General features: G+C 45.5%; 1 protein-coding gene across 2 annotated transcripts in view; it reads right to left on the reverse strand.

Moving 5' to 3' along the window:
• Positions 1-18,209, reverse strand: part of hivep2a (HIVEP zinc finger 2a) — a 223,968-nt gene that overhangs the window by 186,800 nt on the left and 18,959 nt on the right. The window contains exon 1 of one of the 2 annotated variants that reach the window (XM_078405465.1): positions 13,364-13,647. The exons of the other annotated variant lie outside the window; for it this stretch is intronic. The gene's annotated coding sequence lies outside the window, so the exon portion shown is untranslated. Of the gene's footprint in view, positions 1-13,363; positions 13,648-18,209 lie in introns of those variants that run through there. 2 annotated transcript variants of the gene reach the window in all.

Here is an 18,209-nt window from a genome sequence, read left to right on the forward strand (position 1 = left end):
AGTATTATGAGCTACCATTATTTGGATTTCATAAGAAGATAGTCTAAGGGTGTGCACTTTAAACTGTAGATGTGGTGGTGGTGGGGGGGGGGGGGGGGGGGGAGAGAAGGGGATTAAAATGGGTGCTTCCTTGCAGGAAACGGTAGAGATAGAGTGTTTGCAACAATTGCAAATCAGAGGTCTCTATCAATGTGGTTTTGGGAGGAGCAGCACTTGATTTGAGAAGCTAAGCACCAAAACACAAGAGAACTAAATACAGTTACACCCTTGGGTGTGATGAAAACAGATGGTTCTATGGTGTCGAGGTCAAAATCCTACAGTATTATTTACACTTATTTATCCTCCATATTTATCACTTAGGTGTCAAGTACTGCACTGCAGGTCAGGGCGGAGATAATGGCAACTGGGAGTGGGAGGTTGACCTCACGTCATTCTGTTTCAAAGCTGCGTTGAACTTGTGACCTCAAACTGATGCCCCCTCTCTTTGCCAAAACCGGCAAAATACCAATAACCACAAGCCCCACCCTCCTCTCAGTGAGTGCAAAATACTCTCCGCAGACACACCCCAAAGGCTCGGCAGATAGAAATATGTCATTCTATGAACATACTTGGAAAGGGAAGCAAATCAGCCAGGCCCGTTGTGGTCTAGGAGTTTTACTCATCTAGGGTCACACTGAGACACAGCCACACCTTTCTTTAACCGCACTTGTTCTCCCCACATAGTGCACAGAACAGTCCCAGCATTTGTTAAAACAACAGCGGGCAACCTTCCCACAACTTGCCTCTAAGTAGTGTCCTTGTCGTTGTAAAATGCCCTCGAGGCATTCATGAGAGTGACTGTTCAACAAAGTCTATAAACCAAACTTTGCAGAGGTGGGTGTATAAGGTTTGGTTGAAGTGCAAGGTTCAAAGAAGTGGCTGCAGGGAGGAATGAGAAGCTCAGGTAAAAGGGTGGCTTAGAGGTGGGGTGTGGATAAACCATGAGAAGGGAATTATGCAAAGTTATTTCGCTCCATGAGGGGTGGCTCTGGAACTCAAGGATGGAGGAACTGAAAGCATTCATCATGTGTGAACAGGAGGGTTATTGGTAATGGTTCTCTTTCGTCTCATGCACCAAGATACAGTAATAAACTTTGCTTTGAATGTGATTCAGGTCAAAACATACCATACATGAGTGCATTTGGTAGTGCAATAGAGAAAATAAACAGAGTGCAGAATTTCTTGTTACAACTACAAAGAATGTATATGCTTTTTACAAAAGTGCAAGGACTACAACTAAGAAACTTGGAAGATCGGGAACTCATTCCAAGCATTCGAGAGGTCCATTCCAGTGTCAGATCAAGAGCTCAATAGTGCGACTAACCCAAGATCGACTGCTAGCTAGCATAGGTATAATGGGCCAAATGGCCTCTTTCATTTGTTTCTACATCTCTTCGTCATTCTCCTCGCTGGGGTCAAGGAACAAGAACCAGTGGAGAAATACCGGACCACTCTTGCTCCTTTTCCATACTCGATAGATCAGTGCTTCCAATGGACGGGATTTGAAGTCAGATTACAACAAGTCCTTCGGCCCACCGAGTCCGTACTTCCCACCAACCAATACGTTTGCACTAATCTTCATTTATTCTCCTCACAAATTCTGCCCCTCACCTACACGCTGTGAGCAATTTACAGTGGCTAATTGATCTACCAGCCTGAATGTCTTTGGGATATGGAAGGAAACAGGTGCGCCCAGAGGAAACCCATGTTGTAGACAAAGAGAGAGATGCAGCACCGAAACAGGCCCTCTGCCCTCTAAGATCATGTTGACCATCATGATCTTAGGATCATTAGGACCACGTGTTTACAATGATCCTACATTAATCCCATTCTCCCCACATCCCCACCATCCCTTGCAGATTGTACCACCTACCTACACACTCGGGGGAACAATAGTAGCTAATTAATCCACCAACCTGCACACCCGCACGTCTTTGGGATGTAGGTGGGAACCAGGGTACCCAGAGGAAACTTGCATGGTCACAGGGAGAATGTGCACACAGAGCACCCAAGGTCAAGATTTAACCTCAAGTCCCTGATGCTGTGAGAAGGCAGGAGAATGGGGGGTTGAGATGGAAAGATAGATCAGCCATGATTGAATGGCGGAGTAGACTTGATGGGCCGAATGGCCTAATTCTGCTCCTATAACTTGTGAACATGAATTTATGACTCTACTAGTTATGCCACTGTGCCAGCGAGGGAGGCAGAGGGAGAATAAGCAAACGCTACCGAGACAGCATTGTAGGTCAGGATCAAACCTGGCTGCCATATCATTTATGGCACTGTGCAAGTCTATTTTCATCTGACTCCCTCCTTCTTATTTAGCAAGCTGGGCCAGGCCGGATTCTTTACAACTTTTTGTCAGAGGAGAGGCAGGAGGAGATGAGACCAACAGGGGTCAAATTGCAATTTTTCTATTTTTAGACAGGTTTGCAATTGTTCACACACTGGCATCTCATGCCAGCTGCCTGGAGCTTGGCATTTCTTCAATTAACCTCTGCAGCAAGTTAAAGTCAGTGCACATACTATCGTGTGGATAAAAGAGACTGGGAACGGAGAGGAAGGGAGGAGTTTAAAAGGTGCAGAACCTATTCCTGACACTAAAATGAATACTAAATTAAAGTGAAAGAGCTATAAAGTGGAGTTAAATTAATCTTTCAAAATATATTAGCCTGCCTGGTTTAACAGGCAGCAGTGATCTCTCCATCTGACCATCTTTGGAGACCTAGATAATTCCCAGCATGCACGGGAGGAAGTTTGCGAGAATGATTGGGTTAACGTACGATGCGCGTTTGACGGAACTGGGCCTGTACTCGCTGCAGTGTAGATGGGTGAGGGAGGATTTCATTAAGACTTACCGAATAGTGAAAGGCCTGGACAGAGTGCATGTAGAGAAGAGGTTTCCACTAGTGGGTCTAGGACCAGACTGCGCAGCCTCAGAATAAAAGGACGTACTTTTAGAAAGATGAGGAGGAATTTCTTTAGTCAGAGGGTGGTAAATCTATGGAATTCATTGCCACATCTGGCTCTGGAGGCCGTCATTGGGTATTTTTAAGGCGGAGATTGACAGCTTATTGATTAGTAAGGATGCAAAGGGTTATGTGGAGAAGGGGAATGGGGTTGTCAGGGAAAGATAGTTCAGCAATGATTCAATAGCAGAGGAGACTTGATGGGCCGAATGGTCTAATTCTGCTCCTATGACTTACGAACAAGACATTGGAGGAATACTACCACATCCAGCTCTGCAAAATCATCACTGGAAAGCTTAGCAAAACAAAGTGCCATATCCATTGCCTAGATATAGGTATCACCAATAATTTGACCTGGTCCAACCATAATAACGCCACAGTGCCTCTACTACCTCAGAAGGCTAAGGAGGTTTGGCATCTCTCTAACAACTCTTAATAATTTCTACAAATGCACCATCGAAAGCATCCCAGCTGGATGCATCACAACCTGGTATGGCAACTGATCTGCCAAAGACTGCACAAAATTGAAGAGAGTTGTGGACACAACCCAGTCCATCACATCATCGCCCCATCAACTTCATCTATGCCTTGGGAAAACAGCCATCATAATCAAGGATCACTCACACCCCTGTCATTCCATTTTCTCCCCTCTCCTGCCAGGCAGAAGATACAAAAGCGAGCAGGCTCCACCAGATTCAGGAGCAGCTTCTTTTCCATTGCTATCAGATTCATGAACAATCCTCTGATATTATAAAGAGGAATTGCCAATCTTCCAATCTAGTGTAGGAAAATAACTGCAGATGCTGGCACAAATCGAAGGTTTCACAAAATACTGGATTAACTCAGCAGGTCACGCAGCATCTAGGAGAGAGGGAATGGGTGACGTTTTGGGTCTGAAGACGGGTCTCGACCCGAAACGTCACCCATTCCCTCTTTCCTAGATGCTGCCTGACCAGCTGAGTTACTCCAGCATTTTGTGAAATCTTCCAATCTACCTCACTGCAGCCACTGCACTTTTTTAATCTGCACTTTCTCTGTAGTTGCAACACAATATACAGCATTTTGATTATTTTCTCTTATTACACTGTCTGACGTACTCATGTTTGGTACAATTTGCCTGGAAAGCACACAAGACAATGTTTTTCACTGTATCTTGGTCCACGTGACAATAATAAACCAATACTAATACCAACTTTCCAGCATCAAGGCTCCAGTTATTCTCAGTTGGCCACATTGGACGAGCCACGTTGTTTACATGTCCGACTCCAGACTCCTGACATTCTATTCCAAGCTCTGTCACAGAACAAATTACCGTGGACAGAGGAAGAGATTCAAAGATGCGCTCAAAGATTCCTTGACGAAATGCAGCATGCGCACTAACTCTGAGGAATCTCTGTCTATTAACCACTGAAGGTGGAGGAGGAGGATGGTATGGAGACCCTCGAGTCCATGCATCAGGAATGCACAGAAGCCGGGTTTAAGTGGCAGCAGGACCGCACCAGCCCCACAAACTACCCATCCCAACCTGTCCCATCGAGGAAAAGATCTGAAATTCCCACCTTGGCTTCATCAGCCACCTCAGAACCCCAAAAAATTGAGTTGAGGCAATTTAGCCCCGAGGGGCTACCTAAGAAAGGAAGCAAGCTTCCTTAAACATGAAAGAAATTAATAACCAAAGCCTAGTATTTTTTGTTCTGTTAGTACACAGGGATCCTCAGTTATCCAGTTTCACAGACCATCTGAACAGCCACACTTCTGACACTGCAGCACTGCCTCCATACTGCAGCAGGAATGCCAACAAAAGGTTTTCTGCCTCGGTTCCCTGCTTGCCCCCATTGAAGACATCCAAACTGGCAGGCCAATTGCTCTTTCTCAACATGAGACAAGGTACCACTCGAACTTCAAAGGCGGCTAACTCTTGGACGAAGACACACTCCAAACTAAAGGTTTTAAGAAAGAATAGGATGGACCTATTGCTTAGTGACTCTGTTTTAAAATCGCCACTCAGCAGAAGCGTTAAAATGTCTTGAAACTACCGCTACCTCCCCCTCTGCACTTAATAGTGCAGCACTTGCAGGGAACGGAAATAAAAAAAACAATTAAGACTCAATATCAATTTTTTCAACTTTCGGTAACTCATTTTCTCTTTCAGTCTGCATCAGAACTGGCCTTTTCTGCCTGCCATCGTTTTGGCTCCGTTTTTCAGGTCTTCTGGGCACATCACCCGACTTTACTAGTAACAACGTGACACAAAGAAAGAAGCTCACTCTGATATTACCTTCCATCTAAACACTCCACTCCCACCTTCTCTGCCGCTCAGAAATAACTTGCTTCCCTCGCTCTCTCCGTTCTGATAACGGATACCGCATCTGAAACTTTCTCTTTCCACAGATGCTGCCTGACCTGCTGAGTGTTTCCAGCATTTTCAGTTTTTACTCAGCAGGGAAGGAATGGGTTAAAAATGAAAAGCCATTGGCAGCATCATGGATGTTTAACAGGGAAAATTAAGATGGGCCACAGACAGTTCCTTGCCATCGGATGGTGTAATCATACTCTGCAATAACAGACCATCAGCATGGTAGTCTGGATTCCACCGACAGGAACCAGGCAAACCCACCCTCAGTAAACTCCACAGATGGAGTCATGCTCCAAAAGCCAGTCAATGGTATTTAGTATTAAACATTACTTCACCCCCACCACTGGTCCAATAAACTGTAAACAATTCACTTGGATGCACAGGGCACATTAGGACCGTACTGTCCCTTCCACAGCCATCCCCCAGACGTCTGGAGAGAGAACATCAACAGCTCATTCATCCGTGAGGGAGCCTGTATATTCACAGCTTGAACAGGAGAACTACATCACCGAAGAAGCATTTTGTTTGCATTAAGTAGGATGGAACTGTACTGCACTGGAGTGGAACACCTGGGTTTGATGTTTCTGTTAACTGCTCTGCTTGGTCATAGAGTCATACAGCATGGAAACAGGGCCTGTGGCACAACTCATAAATTATGACCAACATACTCCATCCAACCTAGACCCATTTGCCTCCACCTGATACCATATCTCACCTGGTCCATATCTCTCCAAAACTTTTCTATCCATATACCAGTCCAAATGTCTTTTAAATATTGTTATCATACCTGCCTCGAATGCTTCAACTGGCAGCTTATTCCGTATACCCACCAGCCACTGGGTGAAAAATCTGTCCCTCGGCTTCCGATTAAATCTTTCCCATTCGGCCTAGAGCACAGGATCTCAAGGATCTAGCCGATCCTGCTCTGCGCTATCATTCGGTCCTCTCCCATCTCCGTTGGGACTCTCTCAGTCATCCATGTACTGCCCCCCCAACTCGGTTCAGCGAGATGCCACCTGCAAGCACTGTCACAGATGGAGGCTGACAGCTCCCAGCTCTGCCTCATGTGACTGGTCATTCAGCCCATTATGTTGTAGCCGAGGAAAAGCAGCAAGACCCTCTTGACCTCACCCTACTTCCGAGCTCTCACTCCGAGTGCAGCCTTGCCTGTATCCTGTACAACTTCGCATAACATCCCGACTTCTTTACTCAATTACCTAACTGATGATGCCATATTCCCTACCTATCCTCATGTCATATCATATCATATCATATATATACAGCCGGAAACAGGCCTTTTTGGCCCTCCAAGTCCGTGCCGCCCAGTGATCCCCGTACATTAACACTATCCTACACCCACTAGGGACAATTTAAAAAAAAAACATTTACCCAGCCAATTAACCTACATACCTGTACCACTTTCAGGGAACTATGTACATATATCTCAAGATCATTGTGCTCTGCAACAATCCGCAGGCTCTACCCTTCACTGGGAAGGTCCTGCCCTGCTTTGACTTCTCAAAATACAACACCTCGTGCTTCTGAGTTAAACTCCACTTGCCATTCATTCCTCGGCCTACTTGCCCAGCTGAGCAAGATCCTGCCATAATCCTTGATGATCATCTTTACTATCTATGATACCACCTATTTTAGCATCAACTACAAACTTATTTATCATGCCTTGTACATTCTCATCCAAATCTTGGAAAGAGATGACAGGCAGCAAATGGGCTCAGCAATGAGCCCTGAGGGACACCACCAGTCACAGGCCTCCAATTGAAAAACAACCTTCCACCACCATAATCTGCTTCCTTCCATAAAGCCAATTTGGTATCCAATTAATTAATTCTCCCTGGATCCCATGCGATCTAATGTTCTAGAGCTGCTTATAATGTAAAATCTTATCAAAGGCCTTCCTGTGATCCAAATAAACAATGTCTAAGCCCTTGGCACTGGAGACATAGAGTTATACAGCATGGAAACAGGTCCTTTGACCCAACTCGTCCATACCAACCAAGACGCCCCATCTAAGCCATTTGCCAGTACTAGGCCCCTATCTCTCTTTCATATCCATGTACCTATACGTGTCTTTTAAATGCCTCAATGACCTCCCATGGCAGCTCGTTCCATATACCCACCACCCTCTAATTGATAAGGTTGCCCCTCAAGTTTCTATTAAACATTCCCCCCTCACCTTAAATGTAGAGTGCCCTCCATAATGTTTAGGACAAAGACCCATCATTTATTTATTTGCCTCTGTACTCCACAATTTGAGATTTATAATAGAAAAAATTACCTGCGGTAAAAGTGCACATTGTCAGATTTTAATAAAGGCCATTTTTATACATTTTGGTTTCACCATGTAGAAATTACAGCTGTGTTTATACATAGTCCCCCCATTTCAGGGCACCATAATGTTTGGGACGCATGGCTTCACAGGTGTTTGTAATTGCTCAGGTGTGTTTAATTGCCTCCTTAATGCAGGTATAAGAGAGCTCTCAGCATCTAGTCTTTCCAAACTTTTATTGTTGTTTATCAACATGAGGACCAAAGTTGTGCCAATGAAAGTCAAAGGAGCCATTATGAGACTGAGAAACAAAAATACAACTGTTAGTGACATCAGCCAAACCTTAGGCTTACTAATGTCAACTGTTTGGAACATCATTAAGAAGAAAGAGAGCACTGGTGAGCTTATTAATCGCAAAGAGACTGGCAGGCCAAGGAAGACCTCCACAGCTGATGACAGAAGAATTCTCTCTATAATAAAGAAAACCCCCAAACACCTGTCCGACAGATCAGAAACACTCTTCAGGAGTCAGGTGTGGATTTGTCAATGACCACTGTCCACAGAAGACTTCATCAACAGAAATACAGAGGCTACAATACAAGATGCAAACCACTGATTAGCTGCAACACTAGGGTGGCTAGGTTACAGTTTGCCAAGAAGTACTTAAAAGAGCAACCACAGTTCTGGAAAAAAGTCTTGTGGACAGATGAGACGAAGATTAACTTGTATCAGAGTGATGGCAAGAGCAAAGTATGGAGGAGAAAAGGAACTGCCCAAGATCCAAAACATACCACCTCATCTGTGAAACACGATGGTGAGGGTGTTATGGCCTGGGCATGTATGGCTGCTGAAGGTACTGGCTCACTTATCTTCATTGATGATACAACTGCTGATGGTAGTAGCATAATGAATTCTGAAGTGTATAGACACATCCTATCTTCTCAAGTTCAAACAAATGCCTCAGAACTCATTGGTCAGCAGTTCATTCTACAGCCAGCCAATGTTCCCAAACAAACTGCTAAAGCAACAAAGGAGTTTTCAAAGCTAAAAAATGGTCAATTCTTGAGTGGCCAAGTCAATCACCCGATCTGAACCCAATTGAGCATGCCTTTTATATGCTGAAGAGAAAACTGAAGGGAACTAGCCCCCAAAACAAGCATAAGCTGAAGAAGACTGCAATACAGGCCTGGCAGAACATCACCAGAGAAGACACCCAGAAACTGGTGATGTCCATGATTACAAACAGACAGTAGGACACAAAGAAGCTTCAGAGAGATTTACACAAGCTAAGAATGAGTGGCCACAGGAAGCTATAGAAATGGATACAATTATGACTTTTAGGAGACATTTTGACAAAGACATGGAAGGAAAGAGTTTGGGCAGATATGGGTCAAATGCAGGCAAATGGGACTCGCCCAGAATGTTTACAAATCAAAAATGCTTGGTATTTCTATGCTGAGCGATTGAGTAGCATTGGTGATCAAAGGGACCTGGTGTGTGCAGTAAGAGCTAACATGCAGGGCAGCAAAGACTGGGGATAGTAAATGGCATTTATTCACAAAATGCTGGAGTAACTCAGCAGGTCAGGCAGCATCTCGGGAGAGAAGGAATGGGCGACGTTTCGTGTCGAGACCCTTCTTCATGCAGTGGCTCTTATTGTGAACGGAGTACAGAAATAAAGGGATCTTACTGCAATTACACAGGACCTTGACAAGGCCTGACCTGGAGTATTATACAGTATTCCGCCACCCACTTCACCCTCGCCTTTCTCCTCATATATCACAGCTCTAGTCCCACCCTGCCTAGCTCAGCTGCCCGTGAGATCTACATCGATACATCTGTTTACCTCAGATAGCCAACCTCATTACTTTGGACCTGCACCACCTCTTGTCACAACTTATCATCAATCTATTCTCGTTCAGTTTTTCCTGCCCTCCACAGATCCGCTGCCCTCCCCATTTTTCCTACCTCTCACGACCTGTTTAACACAAACCCTTGCCGGGTTCTGATCAAAGGTCATTGAACTGAAGGCCAACTCTTATTCCCTCTCCAGAGATGCTGCCTGACCCACTGAGTACTTCCAGCGTTCTCTGATTTTTATTTGAATGCTCTCCTGACCAAGCTCCCCCACATTCAACATATTTCTTCGTTAACCTGCATCAGTTTGAGTTTATCCACATTTCTGTTGCTACCCATTGCAGATCATATGCTTTCAATCCTGTGCTGCCTGTCTGATACCAGGGCCCTAGTACAACTCCTCAATGTTTCAAAGAAGTCTCGACCAGAAACATCACCTGTTTCTTTTCTCCGGAGATGCTGCCTGACCCACTAAGTTATTCCAGCATTTTGTGGTCTATCCTCAGTGTAAACCTTCCTAAATCTACAGGCAATAAAAGGAGTCAAAAAGGACTACAGATGTTGGAATATGAAGGGGGAAAAATGACTGCTGGAGAAACTCGGGGGTCAGAATGAAGTAGGGTCCTGACCCAAAAAATCATCAGTCCATTTCCCTCCACAGATACTACTGAGTTCCTCCAGCACTTTTTTTCTTCTACATATCACCGCAGTGTGAGGAAGTGCAGAACCATTGGAGGTGCTGACTTTCCAGACCACAAAGAAAGGTTTTATGTTACTTTTTCAAATAGCAAAGAAAACTTCCCTCAACAATATTTATTCCTCACTCTACCTCACCAAATACCTTAGTGTCAGGTCATTAATACATTGTTGTGTGTTGGATCTTGCTGTGTGCGAACCAGCTGCTTTTGTTCCTACAACACTGCATAAGAACACAAAGAGATAGGACCAGGAGTAGGCCACTCTGCCCCTCAAGCCTGCCCCGCAGTTCAAATCATTATGGCTGATCTGCTCTAGGCCTCATCTCCTCTTCTGTGCCTGTCCCATGGTCATTAATTCCTTGACCCATCCAACTCCTTTTTAAGTACCCCCAATGATCCACACTCAACACCCCTCTGGGGTATTCCAGAGATTCACCACTCTCCAGGAGAAGATCTTCCTAAACACCTCAGTTAAGAATGGGCTGCCCCTAAAGTAGCCTTGCACTTCATTGGTGGTGCCTGAGTGTATCCTGCCTGAGTGTATAGACAAGGTATTATTACCATCCAAATAGCCCCACAGCCTTTCTTTCTATAACTACCGGCAGCCTTGTGGTTATTGGATTCTGGGCTCGACCCAAACTTAATTCCGCCACCACTGGCAGCCAAGCCATCTGGTCCCACTCTTCGGAGGTCCCTTCCTAAACATTTCCCCCTCCTACCCTCTTAAAGAGGCTCCTTAAAACCGAGCTCTTAGACATGCGTTCTGGTTATTTTGCCCCAATATCTCCCTGCAGAACCCAGTGTCAAATTTCAACTGATGAACACACTTGTGGAACTGATTATTAATTTAACTTAACTTGACACTTAACTAGCACCCAGCACATTTATTCACTTGTGTTTTCATCCATACATGCACGAGCATTCATATTTTTAAAGATATATATAAAAATATACAAGACCTGGATTTCTAATTCATCCTTCCTTATCTCAAGTCTTTGCAAAGTATTTTTGAAGAATAGCAACAATGGTAATTTATAATTATAATACATGTCCATATATGTATGCCCTAAGGTGGAAAGGTTTAAAAGTTCCTGAGGGGCAGCTTTTTCACATTGAGTGCGAAGCGTATATGGAAAAATGCTAAAGGAAATTTCCCCGGTGTGGGACGAATAAAGGAATATATATATATGAAATGGTAGGGGTAGACACAGGTCTGACATATAAAATACTTTTGGACAGGTACACAGATAAGAAAGGCTTGGAGGGATATAGGCCAAGTGCAGGCAACTGGGACTAGCAATTCAGTTAGTATGGACAAGTTGGGCCAAAGGGCCTATTTCTGAGCTGCATAGCTCTTCAATTCTATATATAGACAGATGTATTTTATACGATGTCTATGTCGAGTGACACAGTGGCACAGCTGGTGGACCAACTGCATCACAATGCCAGTGACTCGAGTTCAAATCTGGACTCCTAAGTGGAGTTTGCATGTTCTCCCTGTGACCACAAGGGTTTTGCCTGGTGCTCTGGTTTCCTACCACACCCCAAAGCCTTGGGGCTTGTCATTGAAATGGCCGTTGTAGGATAGAGATGGGTGGCAGAATCTGGCTGAGTTGGTAGGATTGTGGAGAGAATACAAAATTGAATTCATGTAGCAACTAATGGGCTGGCATTGTTGACACAGAACTGGTGGGCCAAAGGTAATATCTCCATGCTGCTTGACTCTGTGTCATGCACGCATGCATACATTTAAGTAGCCCAGATATTTATGCCAAATAAGGGAGGGCATAGCTTTAAAGTCAGAGAGGGAAAGTTTAAAGGAGATGTGCGGAACAAGATTTTTTAATACAAAGAGAGATGGGGGCCTGTAATACACTGCTGGAGGTGACGATGGAAGCAGATAAAATAGCGTTAAAGATGCTTTTAAATAGGCACATGGATATGCAAGGAATAGTGGGATCTGGATCTGGATCATGTGCATGATTAGTTTAATTTGACATCATGTTTGGCACAGACATAGTGAGCTGAAAGGCCTGTGCTGTACTGTTCCATGTTCTACTGTTCTATGTGACCCCTGTCATTTCCTATCCAGTCTAACGCCAGCTTTCATCGGGATCCCTCCCCAGTATGAGTCAGCACCTTTGAAAATACCTGGGGGCTGGAACAGGGCAGACGTAGGAGAAAGGAAACAGGATGGGGTGCGATATTCCCTTACATACACACTGGCGTGTACAGAAATCATTTCATACCGTGGAGACACTCAACTCAGGGGCACTCCTTAATGCAAGCAATTATTTGAGGGTCCTGAGACGTGTAAAAAAAAAAGAGCTGGCAGCCCTGGAGAAATGCAATGCTTTCTCTGATGCTAAGTTAAACTGTCATAACTATCTGGCTCCTTACAGTACTCCCTCCACCCCCTACCGCAAGCTACAGGAAGCAAATCCCACACAAGGTTAAATTCTACAGACACCAGAACCTGGACTGACAGCAAGAAGAAGAAGTAGTAGAAGAAATAGAAAATAAAACAGCCAAGTTTCCATCGGACATTGTGGGAGGGGGGTTGAAAATCTAGAGCTAGCCTTCAGCTGTGAACTTGTCATTGAGCTTGCCACCACTGCCTCTAATTATAGGTCTTGTAACCTCTGGTTAACTGCACTCCACCACTGCGTTTTTGGAAGTACCTGCCCCCAAGTGCAGGAAGAATGTATGTGGTGGCAACGGCAGGGTGTGGGGGGTTAGTGCTGTGGAAAGTCAGCCGATCAAACAGGCAGCCAGCGCATGGTTTGAGGTCAGATCGGTGCACTGACACGTCCTTGTGGCTAAAGGGATCAGGGGGGTATGGAGAGAAGGCAGGTACAGGATACTGAGTTGGATGATCAGCCATGATCATATTGAATGGCGGTGCAGGATCGAAGGGCCGAATGGCCTACTCCTGCACCTATTTTCTATGTCCTATTCAATCATGCATTTATTTATTTTTAAACTCCAGAGGTTTCCCTTCAAGCGCCGGCAAAGAGAAAGAGAGGAGAGAAAATTAATTTAAAAAGAAATATATATATATTAACCATCTTAAAATTAAAAACAAAACACAGGGCCCTCTATCACAATTAAATGATCAGGTCGAGAGACACACAGAAAATGCAAGCTGTTGGCCCACCTGACACTGTGTCCTCCACACATAGTGTAACTGGTGGACTCTCCCTAGGGTCATTAGGCACCTTTTATCCTGGTTCTCTCAAAGACGCTTGTGCATGCACATGCTCCGTCAACTAAAGCCATTGCAACATAAAACTGTATTCCCCCCCCTCTTGTCACTTCTTCACAGCAGATGATTAGGTTTCTTACATCAGCGTCTCGGGAAACAACACCTGCCGGATCATTGGCTGCCTTGCGGAATTGGGGCCGTCATTCTGGAGGCGGGCAGCAGCCACACTGGCTGAGTGCAGAGTGCGGATATTATAGTGAGTACGTTCTCAGCTGGCTGGCTGCCTGCCTGCAGTCAGAGGTAGGTGTGTGTGTGTTTTTCTCCCCTTGCGAAGCAGGAAGAGGGGAGGCCGTGAGAGCGTTTCCTGTTGTGCAGCTCAAACATCTCGGGACGTCACTGCACTGAATTCACACTGAACTCAGCAGATACGGGCCAAAGTTCAGCAGTTTCCAAACATGCTCCAGGGAGAAGGCGCCGTGAGAGGGAGGGAGGGAGAGGGAGGGAGGGAGGGAGGGAGGGAGGGAGGGAGGGAGGGAGGGAAAAAGAGGGAGGGAAAGAGAGGGAGGGAAAGAGAGGGAGGGAGGGAAAGAGAGGGAGGGAGGGAAAGAGAGGGGGGAGGGAAAGAGAGGGAGGGATAGAGAGGGAGGGAAAGAGAGGGAGGGAAAGAGAGGGAGGGAGTGGGAAAGGGAGGGAAAGAGAGGGAGGGAAAGGGAGGGAGGGAGGGGGAGAGGGAAAGGGAGGGAGGGAGGGGGAGAGGGAAAGGGAGGGAGGGGGAGAGGGAGGGAGGGAGGGAGGGAAAGAGAGGGAGGGAAAGAGGGAGGGAGGGAGTGAGAGAAAGAAAGGGAGGGAATGGGTTAATTCTGGTTGATTACTGCGCAAACACCTCAAGTGGTTATCTGCAGCAGGTCGGAGTGAGTAGAGCAGTGATTACATTTTGAAGTGGGCCTTTTTGGCTAAGTTGAGGGAGGGAAAGCGAGAGAGGGAGGTAAAGAGAAAAGGGGGAGGGATGAAAGGAGAGGGAGGGAGAGCCAGTGAGAGCAGGAAGGTGAGAGAGTGCAAAAAGGCAGGGAAAGAGGGAGAGTGCAAAAAGGCAGAGAGAGGATGTCAGCAGAAGAGATAACGAGACAAGGAAAGAGAGAGTGCAAAAAGGCAGAATGAGAGATGGGAGAGTGAAAAATACAGGGAGAAGACAGGGAGGGAGTGCAATTAAAATTAGAGAAGCCGGTTTAAAAGCAAAAGGGGAAAAGAAGGAGGGTGAAAGGGAGAAAGCAGAAGTATAGGGATTCACCATTAAATGCATCCATTTTCGTGAGAAACTTATTGACATTACCATCGCAACATGGCAAAGAAGATAAGATAAATGTGATCGGTCGTGGTCCTATTTTTAAATGGTATTTTCTCTACATCAGATCTGGCGCTGCCCTCTAAGAATGCATAGAAAGAACGCAAACCTATCAATCAAGATCCATGGGGTTACTTTTTTTCAAAAAGCAAATAAAATGAAAGTATAAAAAAAGGTTGCACAAAATACAGACTTGTCCTGAGATCATTCAGCTCACACGTTAATATAAGCTGGGAGCTGCATCGCCACAGAGTAGTGGCAGTGAAATGGTTAAGTTCCCAGACTGATTTCCACAGCCCCAGACTATTGATCCAGAGACACGAGTTGGAATCCCATCACAGTACCTGGGAATTTAAATTCAAACGGTGAAATGAATTTGGAATAAGAGGCTGCTTTCAGTAATAGTGGCTGAGAATCGAAGGGATTTGCTATAAAATCCATCCGGCTCACTGACTTCCTTCAGGGAAGGAACCTGTGCCCATGCACAGACTGGGCGTAAAATTAAACCCTGATCTGAACCCTTGTATATTTTACAGTGTCTGATTTGAAGATATTTACTGAACATTGTGTCAGGAGATAGGCCCTTACCTGGTATCCATGCCCAGTGAATGCCCTTTACCCACCTCATCTTCTTTGAGACGAAGCTACCTGTAGCAATGAGATCCACTTAACATTGTTATGTGGGGAAAGGGCTCATTGATCCTGGGCAATGCTCCCTGCTCTCTCCTTTGCCAATTGCCATTGAGCAAAACTGCATCAGTGCCCAAGGAAGGGTCCCTGTCTACTCCCTTGCCTGTTGGCACACCTTGCCATAAGCTCCAATTCAAACTTGAAACCGATTCCTGAAAATCAGCTTCTTACCCCAGGTCAAGACCCTTATCCCTTCCCTGACCAAGTGTGCATCCAACCCTGGCACCCGATGCTGACTTGGATTCAAACCAACCCAGAAGTTGCTTCTGCACCGGCTAGTCATCCCAGAGGGCTCCCACCCCTTTGGTGAGATCGTAACATGGTCTATGTAATACTGAGGCTTTATAAGGCACTGGTCAGATTGCATTTGGAGTACTGTGAACAGTTTGGGGTCCCATATCTGCGGAAGGATGTGCTGGTGCTGGAGGGGGGTCCAGAGAAGGTTTACGAGAATGATCCCAGGAATGATTGGGTTAACATGATGAGCGTTTGATGGCACTTTGCCTGTACCCGCTGGAGTTTAGAAGGTGGGAGGGATCTCATTGAAACTTACCAAATTAGTAAAAAGCCAGTTTAGAGTGAATGTAGAGAGGATGTTTCCACTAGTGGTTGTAGTGTCAAGGACCAGAACCTCAGAATCTCACCTGGGGTGAGAAGCTGATTTTCAGGGCGTACCTTTAGAAAGGGGATGAGGAGGAATTTATTTAGTCAGAGGGTGGCGAATCTGTGAAATTCATTGCCACCGAAGGCTGTGGAGGCCAAGTCAATGGATATTTTTAAGGTGGAGATTGATAGATTCTTGATTAGTAAGGGTGTCAGGGGTTATGGGGAGAAGGCAGGAGAATGGGGTTGAAAGGGAAAGATAGATCAGAGACATGATTGAATGGCAGAGTAGATTTGAGTGGCCAAATGGCTTAATTCTGCTCCTCGAACTTATGAACGTATAGTGGTCTGGTTTGCGCTTTCATGCTATGGTTACCTACTCATGCTGATAATCTATTCGTGCTTATTATATATATTTTTTGTCGTTGTTGTTGTCAATGTGCCTGTAAAGTTGCAGCAAATAAGAATTTCATTGTTCTGCTCCAGGTGCATGTGATGATTAAACACTCTGGACTCTTGTGGTCGGACCCAAGCCAACACTTAGTTGGGTCTCTGGGAGGCTTGGGTTAAATTCAAGTTCTCCAGCCTGGTGCATATAGAACTTCAGGCAAGTTACTCCACCATATGTCAGTGAGACTCATATCCTGTCAATAAATGTATAAAGAGTCTAGGGGAATTTACTGTAAGAAACATCAGCCCCGAAACATTAACACTCCAACTCTGTAGAACTACCAGTCAGTCATTCGTTACATCCGGAAAAAATAAAAATTCTTGCATCGTGACCAAAGGAACTTTGCTGTTGTTTTGCTCCTTTGAGTGGAAATAAAATTCCACTACTCACTGCATGGATTGGAGGCTGTATTTTTCTTTCAAAAGCAATACCCTGCAGACATTTCACAGATGTTGCCTGATGTGCTTTAGATTTTTTTTTTTTTTTAGATTTAGAGATACAGCGCAGAAACAGGCTCTTCGGCCCATCGGGTCCGCGCCGCCCAGCGATCCCCGCACACTATTACTATCCTACACCCACTCGGGACAATTTTTACATTTGCCCAGCCAATTAACCTACATACCTGTAAGTCTTTGGAGTGTGGGAGGAAACTGAAGATCTCGGAGAAAACCCACGCAGGTACAAACTCCGTACAGACGGCGCCCGTAGTCAGGATCGAACCTGAGTCTCCGGCGCTGCACTCGCTGTAAGGCAGCAACTCTACCGCTGCGCCACCGTGCTGTGTTTTTACTTTATATTTATCTCTCACCTGCTGCTTTCTTTGGTCACTGACATTAGTTAACAGAAGGTGACGCAGCCCCAAGCATGTCCCTGCATTTGCTTTTCTTGAAATGAAGTCAAAAGCCCTGTGACATCTTTCTACCCCCCACCAATCCCTTTATGCCAACAATCCCACCTACCTCCCCCTCCATGGGCCCCATCTCAAAGTTTCAGGTGCACTGTGTGGTCCCATTTTATATGAAGATAAGACACAAAGTGCTGGAGTATTATACTATATGTAACAATTCCTTGGATTTTCCTTAATGTTCTCTGCCAAACCCATCCCATGCCTCCCTTTTGCTCTCCTGAGTCCCTTCTGAAGTATACTCCTGCAACCATTATATTCTTCCAGATATTCTTATGATCACAGCTACTTGCATGTGACACAGGCCACTTCTTTTTACTGACCAGAGCATCAATATCTCTTGTCATCCACAGTTCTCTACTCCTACCTGTGTTGCCCTGAACACTAACAGGAAGATTCAGACCTTGAATCATCCAACCACAGCCAGAGAGGTAGATAGTAGTTCAGCACAGCAGGCGGATCAAGATGACCCGAGCAAAGACCTTGCCGACGATGTTGAGGAGGGAGATGCCTCTGTAGTTGTTGCAGTCGCTTCTCTCGCCCCTTGTTCTTGTCGGGGGTAATGATCGTGGCATCCCTCATGCCCTGCGGTACAGCTCCTTCTTGCCAGCACTGGCAGAGGACTTCATGCAAAGGTAGCAGTAAGGTAGTCTTGCAGTGCATGATCAGGTCAGGGGGAATCCCGTCGCTGCCTGGGGCCTTGCCTGAGGCCAGGCTGTCAATGGCCTTGCTGAGCTCTTCTACCGTCGGCTCTCCATCTAACTCATCCATGGTCGGCAGGCACTCGATGGCGTCGAGCTGAGGAGGA

The sequence above is a fragment of the Rhinoraja longicauda genome, chromosome 9 (genome assembly GCF_053455715.1).
Source record: "Rhinoraja longicauda isolate Sanriku21f chromosome 9, sRhiLon1.1, whole genome shotgun sequence".
Lineage (NCBI taxonomy): Eukaryota > Metazoa > Chordata > Chondrichthyes > Rajiformes > Arhynchobatidae > Rhinoraja > Rhinoraja longicauda.